General features: G+C 37.4%; 1 pseudogene; it reads left to right on the top strand.

Moving 5' to 3' along the window:
• Positions 1-290: 290 nt before the first annotated feature.
• On the top strand, positions 291-7,880 carry LOC132272880 (wall-associated receptor kinase 2-like; annotated as a pseudogene).
• The last annotated feature ends 484 nt before the right edge of the window (positions 7,881-8,364 follow it).

Genomic DNA, 8,364 nt, shown 5'->3' with positions numbered 1-8,364 from the left:
CTTGTTGTGCACACCAATATACTTGATGATCACACATACTTGATGTGATGACCTTGTGGACGGGAGTGTCGTGGGCGGGTGTGAGAGACACTGACAGGCTACCACACTGGCGAGTTATGGGTGCACAAGTCCCACATCGCCTGGGAGAGGGAAAGGTGAAGTGCTTATATGTAAGTGTGTCATCTCCAATTGGTATGAGACCTTTTGGGGTGAAGCTCAAGAGTAAAACCGTGCGGGCTCAGGCCCAAAGCGAATAATATCATACCATGTGGTGGAGTGGGTTGTTACAAATGGTATCAGAGCCTGACCCAGCTGGAAGTGTGCTGACAGGGACGTCGGGTATCAAAGGGAGGTGGATTATGGTGACCTTGTGGGTGGGTGTGCCGTGGGCGGGTACGAGAGACACTAACAGGCTACCACACTGGCAAGCTACGGGTGTACAAGTCCCACATCGCCTGAGAGAGGGAAAGGTGAAGTGTTTATATGTAAGTGTGTTATCTCTAATTGGTATGAGGCCTTTTGGGGTGAAGCCCAAGAGCAAAACCCTGCGGGCTCAGGCCCAAAGCGGACAATATCATACCATGTGGTGGAGTGGGTCGTTACACTTGAAGGACAAGATGATGATGTAATAGGTGACCTCAATTTAAGCCACAATATTCAACAATGCATATGTAGAGCAATACACGGGATCTAGGTACATAAGTGGTTACATGTCAATGTGTGATGATTTTTATGATGTAGTCGCTGGTTCGTGCTCCGGTATAGGTTGTTGCCAAACATCAATTCGTGAAGGAGTAAATGAACTTCAGTTGACAGTGAGCACTTATAATAACTACGCACATGTTATCTTCTTTAATCCCTGTGGCATCGCGTTTCTTGCTGAAGAGGGCAGTCACACATTATTCCCAGATGAACTTTTAAAAAATATGACCGTGAGCGGATTTGCCCCAATGCCGGTTGTGCTTGATTGGGCTATAAGCGGTGAGACGTGTGAAGAAGCCAGAATGAATTTGAGCAGCTATGTATGTGGGCAAAATAGCATATGCTATAGTTCCACTAATGTTTTGGGTATCTCAGCAACTGTTCTCAAGGTTATCAACGAAACCCTGTTTGCACTATAAAAATAAAATTTTTAATTTAGACACATGGTGTTGTTTGATTGGAGGAGAAGATATGTACCGTGTTATTAAATAGGACTCCTATATAAAATTAGAGTCTAAAGTCAATAAATTGCCTATGTCAATTTTATTCCACAAATACAATTTATTTGGATAAATTTAAGACAAAAGGCAAAAGGTGGATAAGATTAAGACAAGGGTAGTTTTTATAATTCAAATGATGGTGGATAAGATTAAGACAAGGGTAGTTTTTATAATTCAAATGATATTTGAATTTAAAAAGAAAACTGCTGCTACAAGGTTTCTCTATAAATAGAAACAGGAGGAGTTCGTGCAAAAGGTCCCCGACCAACACAACGCATTTTCTTTATCGATGTTTTTCATTCTCTACAATTTCAGTTCTTTAATTGTATTTTACTTCTGTTCATAGGAGTAGCCTCTAGTGTTAGAATTCCACTTCTTGTACTCTGTATAAGAATTTTACTTATGAAATAAAAGTCGACGCTTGGCATCAGTCCCCTCTACTTTTATTTTTCAAGTCTCTTAGAATAGATGAATGCTCGTATCATTTGTTTTACTCCCTTCATCCATTCTACTTATAATGCTGAAAGTCCTCTTTATTGAGGCGTTGAAGAACCTGAAGGAAGGGGTCATCCTTGCCTTCCAGCAGTCGCTTGATTCATTAAGGGCCGATTTCAGATTCGGTCAGCACTAAGGATAGTTTGGCTATCGAACCCCTTGGGTCCAAAAACTCTGGCACGCCCCTAATAAAAAATAGCCAAACAATTTGGCACGCCCGGTGGGACTCCGAAAGTGTCTAAATCTATGCCATTTACTCGGTCTCAGTTGTAAAATTTTCCTGAGAAACAGCCTCAACATTAGGAATAAGAGGCTGAAATCGAAGTAAATCAATAGCCAAGTAATCAGATGTTGGCTGAGAATATTAATAATTTAGTGCAACGGATGAAAATTTCTAGCCGTACCTTTCATGGAGCATTAGAGCCAATCTATAATACATTGGCTAATTTAAGTAATTCCTTGACCATCTTATCAACAAGGTTTGATCAACACCTTATGGCACAATCGTATATTACAAATACTTTGTTGCATACACAACAACAAGTTCGAGTGCCTGTTGGGGTTCAACAGAATTACTACCAACAACAGCGGCAAGGGTTTCAACCCCTTCTGTAGCCATTGCATGGATAGCATCCACCCCTGGCTAATCAATCGCAGGCTAATCAGTCGCAACATCAGACACTAGCGGAGTACCAACTAATCAGAGGGGCCAATCAGAATGTGAATTGGCCACCACTTAATCCGATTTATCAATACCAACCGCATGTACGTCAGCCCCAAGAGGGGCGAGATAATTTTAATACTAGTTTTAATTTTTCAGCGCCTCAACCTCAGGCGTCATATGTGCCTCAACCTTAGGCGCCGAATGTGCCTCAACCTTAGGTGCCGAATGTGCCTCAGCCTCAGGTATCGTATGTGCCTTAGCCTCAAACACAACAGCCAAACCATCAACCCCTTATGGTTGATTGAGATCAATTGGCTAATTTAATTCAAAAAACTTATGGACCATCCCTAAGAAGAGTTGGTCGCCCTACATATAGGAAGCCATATCCGGGTTATATAGACCGATATGAGTTTCCAAGAGGCTATAAAGTTCCCAATTTCGTTACCTTTTCGGGAGAAGACTCCACTTCGACCATTGAACATATTGGTCGGTTTACCATTCAATGTGGTGAGGCTGGAGTAAATGAATTTTTTAAATTAAGGCTATTTGCTAATTCCCTTAAAGGGACCGCATTTTCTTGGTATATAAGTTTACCGGCAAATTCGGTCTATACTTGGCAACAATTGGAAGAAATGTTTCATACCCAATTTTATAAGACCGAACCAAAGGTATCGATGCCTGACTTATCTAGGCTGTCCCAAATGCTTGGAGAGACGGCTGAAGCCTTTATTGGTAGGTTAAAAAGTGCGAGAAATAAATGCCAAGTAGCCCTTCCAGAAACAGAATATGTGAGTCTAGCCTTGAATGGTTTAGACTTTGAATTACGAAGGAAATTTGAGGGAATGCAATTTCAGGATTTGTTCCAACTAGCCTCTAGTGCTACAAGATATAAAAAGGTTCTGAAAAAAGAACAAGATAAAAGGAATGCCTTTAGGGGTACCTATTATAGGGACCCAAACTATGAAATTCATGTGACAGAGGCATCGAATAAAAATTATGTCAAAGATCCTACTTATGAGAATCATTTGACAAAGGCTGAAAGTGGCATTAAAGTTAACGCTGCAGAATTGATAAAAATAAAGCATTACATATGTCAAGCATTGAAAAAGCCTCTGAAAAGGGTTAATGATGTTCAGGTGTTGAATTCAATAACCATAAGGACCCAAAAAAAGGCTAAAAAGTAATATAATTTTGAACCAAGGCTTACTTGGCCTTGGGGGGCAACTCGTTCGGCCTTAAGAAATCCCAAGAGGCCGAAAGAATTTCAGTTCGATTCGGGAGGACCCATTAAGTTGTTCAACCACTTGGGGTACCAAAGAAGAATCGGTTATTGTGACCGATTTAAATTATGAGTTGTTGATTGATAGCCAAATATGTACATTTTGGTTGTAAATGTCAACAATTTAGTGCTGAGATTGTAAATTACCCAGGGGCTAAACACAATCAGCCTGCACCTAGACCTAATTCAATCCTGCACCTAGACCACTTACTTGTCACGTTGGTGGTAAGGTTTGATCAGCACCTCAATCAATTAAGTGCTCAAAATGATTGTATGGTGAATGTGCCGTAGTTAGGATGTGGTTGAAAGATTGCTTATAATCGAAATAAAAAAGGGGCTGATAGCAATAAGGTGCTAATCGAAAGCAATCGAAGAATTGTCAGAAGATATAGGGACTGGTTAGTTATGCAAAGGGCCAAATAAGAGTGGCTAATTTAAATTGTGATCCATCAATTCAACTCTTTAAAATTTCGGTCTGCCCTTATTTCAAAGAGCTGGGGGGGGGGGGGGGGGGCATTGTTTGCACCATAAAAATAAAATTTTTAATTTAGACACATGGTGTTGTTTGATTGGAGGAGAAGATATGTACCGTGTTATTAAATAGGACTCCTATATAAAATTGCAGTCTAAAGTCAATAAATTGCCTATGTCAATTTTATTCCACAAATACGGTTTATTTGGATAAATTTAAGACAAAAGGCAAAAGGTGGATAAGATTAAGACAATGGTAGTTTTTATAATTCAAATGATGGTGGATAAGATTAAGACAAGGGTAGTTTTTATAATTCAAATGATATTTGAATTTAAAAAGAAAACTGTTGCTATAAGGTTTCTCTATAAATAGGGACATGAGGAGTCTGTGCAAAAGGTCCCCGACCAACACAACGCATTTTCTTTATAAATGTTTTTCATTCTCTGCAATTTCAGTTCTTTAATTGTATTTTACTTCTGTTCATAGGAGTTGCCTCTAGTGTTAGAATTCCCCTTCTTGTACTCTGAATAAGAATTTTACTTATGAAATAAAAGTCGACGCTTGGCATCAGTCCCTTCTACTTTTATTTTCTAAGTCTCTTAGAATAGATAAATGCTCGTGTAATTTGTTTTACTCCATTCATCCATTTTACTTATAGTGTTGAAAGTCCTCTTTATTGAAGCGTTGAAGAACCTGAAGGAAGGGGTTATCCTTGCCTTCCAGCAGTCGTCTGATTCACTAAGGGCCGATTTTAGATTCGGTCAGCACCAAGGATAGTTTGGCTATCCAACCTCTTGGGTCAAAAGACTCTGGCATGCCCCTAAAAAAAAAACAGCCAAACAAACCCCTACCTTTCAAATGGTTGCCAAGGTACGTATGTTTCAAATGGTTGCCAAGGTACAGAGTATTTAGAGTGTATTACACTGTTTGAGAGTTGTTCTTACAATGTATCGGGAGAGGGTTATATTCTCTACAAACAAACTTACAAGTCTCATTTCTCATCATTAAAACTCTTAAGTTTCATAGGATTAAATAACATGAGTAATCACCAATAAATTGGAATCAATATCTGCTGTCAGTAATGGCTATCACTTTATTTTTGATGATAACATTCTGCTTATATGTATGTAGTTGTATAAATCTGTTGCTATTTTATTTCATCAAAGGTCTATTCAACTTTATCTTTTAATAGGAAAAGTATTACTTAATTCTATGAAATCGTTAGGTTAAGTTTGTGTAAAGTGACGTGACTTTGACTTTGACTATTAGGTTGCATCTGATGGTGCAGAAAAGCATCTGATGAATTATTGGTGGTGCAATATTCCATATGGTTGTCTATTTTATAGTTTGATTACTTTGACTGTTAGGTTGGTTACGTGGTTCGTTACTTTTTTTATTTTTTTATTTTACAAGGTAAGAAGTATTATAAATTAGATTAGTACATGTAGATATCTGACACTTCAAAAATTACTAGAGGCACTAATTTACTGTGTTATCGAGGCATCTGCATGTGGTTCATTACTTTTACTGTTACCATTTTAATTTAATATTAATAAAATTTTTCATTTCATAACCAAATTAACGGGTTGATCACGGATATGAGGACAACTCGATAACTTTTTTAGTTAAGGAGCTCTTTAATTTTAGGACTAAAATCATAAAACTCATCTTTTATTTTCAAAAAGGTCATATAACCCCCCTCAATTATCAAACCAGCTCCTAAACTAGGAAATACTATTACGTTACGCCCTTTCCGTAATGAACAGTCAATTATTACAAAAATGACAATAATGCCCTTAATAGTATATTATTATTTTATTAAACTGATATTAGCCCTTAATTCTATTAGAGTTTTATGCATAATTTTAAAAGTATAAGAAAATTTTGTTATTTTATGAGCGGTGTTGAGCTCTTAGAGCACCCCCATTAGAATCATTAGACTACACTATTAAAAGGTGCGCTTCCTGATTTAAAATGCTTTCCAATTCATGTTAGTGTAGCCTTATTTCATAGTGATTTATGTAACAAACTAAATAGACATAATCTTTGAGAACACTTTTGTTATATCATTTATGATCCATAAATATTCAAATTTGAAGAACTTATACATACTCAATGTGCAATTGTTTTGTTTCTTTTGGACTCAAAAGATATTGACGAGTGCAAAGGTCAGAAAAAGGATATTTGCCCAATTGGTGCCCTATGCAAAAGCACAGAAGGTAGTTACTCATGTGTTTGCCCACCCAGTTCCCACAACATTGATGGAAATGGAACTGCATGCATACAAGGGAGACGATCATTACAACTCATTATTTCTTTAGGTACAATCTTCTGAAATTCCCTTTTAACCCTCCTCCCCATGAAATTATTCTTACCTTTTCTGCACTTGCAGGCATTGGAATTGCTATTGGCATTCTACTCTTTATTGCTATTGGTTTATGGTTGAACCGTAAATTTGAGAAGAGACGGAAAAACAAAATCAAACAGAAGTTCTTTAAGAGGAATGGAGGTTTGCTAGTAGAACAACAACTCTCTTCAAGTACAGAAAGTGGGGTGAAAACAAAACTCTTCATAGCAAAAGAGTTAGAGAAAGCCACAGATAAATTCAACGAAAGTCGAATCCTTGGTAAGGGTGGACTTGGTACAGTTTACAAAGGGATGTTATCAGATGGAAGCATAGTGGCTGTAAAGAAATCTAACATAGTTGATGAAAATCAAGTTGGTCAATTCATTAATGAAGTTCTTATCATTTCTCATATAAATCATAGAAACATTGTGAAATTGTTAGGTTGCTGCTTAGAAACTGAAGTTTCAATACTAGTGTATGAATATGTCTCAAATGGCACCTTCTCCGACCATCTTCATGATGAGGGCTATGTTTCGATGGCTTGGAATAATCGTTTAAGAGTTGCAGGGGAAATTGTTCGAGCACTTGCCTATTTGCACTCATGTGCTTCTACACCTATCATTCATAGAGATATAAAGTCTAGCAATATACTATTGGACAACAATTACAGGGCTGTGGTGTCCGACTTTGGAATTTCAAGGTCAGTACCCCTTAACAAGACTCATTGGACGACTTTGGTCAGGGGCACATTTGGTTACTTTGATCCCGAGTACTTCCGATCAGGGCAGCTTACTGATAGAAGTGATGTTTATGCCTTCGGTGTAGTTCTTGCCGAACTTCTAACAGGAAAAAAAGCTATCTCCTCTGATGGATCTTATGAAGAAGGTCTTGCACTTCATTTTCGATCATCATTGAAACAAAATAGTCCGTTTGAAGTTTAGACACACAAGTTGTCAATGAAAGCCAAGATGAGGAGATTCATGTTGTTGCTACCCTTGCCAAGAGATGCCTAAAATTGAATGCGAAGAAAAGGCCAAGTATGAAAGAAGTGGCAGCAGAATTGGACCAATTGACAAGGATACAAGAGCTGCCATTGATTCAACAGAATAGCCTGGATAGCTACGACTTGGTGAGTGAAAGGTCCTCCTCTTACACAATTGATGCAGTTGAAGAAGAAAGTTGATGATAGGAAATGTTTCTTATAGTCAAATTCCAAGGTAATGAAGTTTCTATTTTCTTTTCCGAACAATAATAGAAGTTTAAGGAGGATTGTCAGACCAGTTTCTTTTGGTTTTGAATAACTACAATGATTGACTATCACCTTTGTTCACTGTTTAATTTTGAAGGGTTTGTACGAATTTCGTATTAAAACTTTTAAAGATATCTAGTAGCTAAATTTGTGTTTTGCTAGTGATATCTAGCCCGGGTTAAAAATATCATGAAATCATTCTTTTTCTTTCTTTATGTTCTCTTTTTTAGTTGCTTTCACTCCTGGACCACTAGGTCCAATAGAGTTTAGAATAAATGGTTTACTATTTTACTCTTAAATGCATCAATATATTCAACATTTCTTATGGCAATTCCAAACTAATTTCAACCCATGAGTCTATGACTGATCAAAGTATATCAGTTTGTATAAATCAGTACAGAACAAGAAACAGATTCCTAGTGTAGTGAAGTAATCAAATTATCTTTAAAGAAAAACTTGAATGATTTGAATTTCCTAACATTCCTTCCAAGGCAATGTAAGTCCTCAAGAAGTAGAATTAAGGAAATTTTAAATATTTTGCTAGCTTGCAAATCATGTTACCTTGCCTTATTAGCCACGAACAACGTTGGTAGTGTCTTCCTGGAAAATGCTGATTCTTGGGGAGCATTAGCATGCGTCCATAAGATATCTGAACA

Source organism: Cornus florida, unplaced genomic scaffold (assembly GCF_030987335.1).
Source record: "Cornus florida cultivar Cherokee Brave unplaced genomic scaffold, ASM3098733v1 CherokeeBrave_3.0.0_Hap2_Chr09, whole genome shotgun sequence".
NCBI lineage: Eukaryota > Viridiplantae > Streptophyta > Magnoliopsida > Cornales > Cornaceae > Cornus > Cornus florida.
This window is presented reverse-complemented; position numbering and strand designations above follow the sequence as displayed.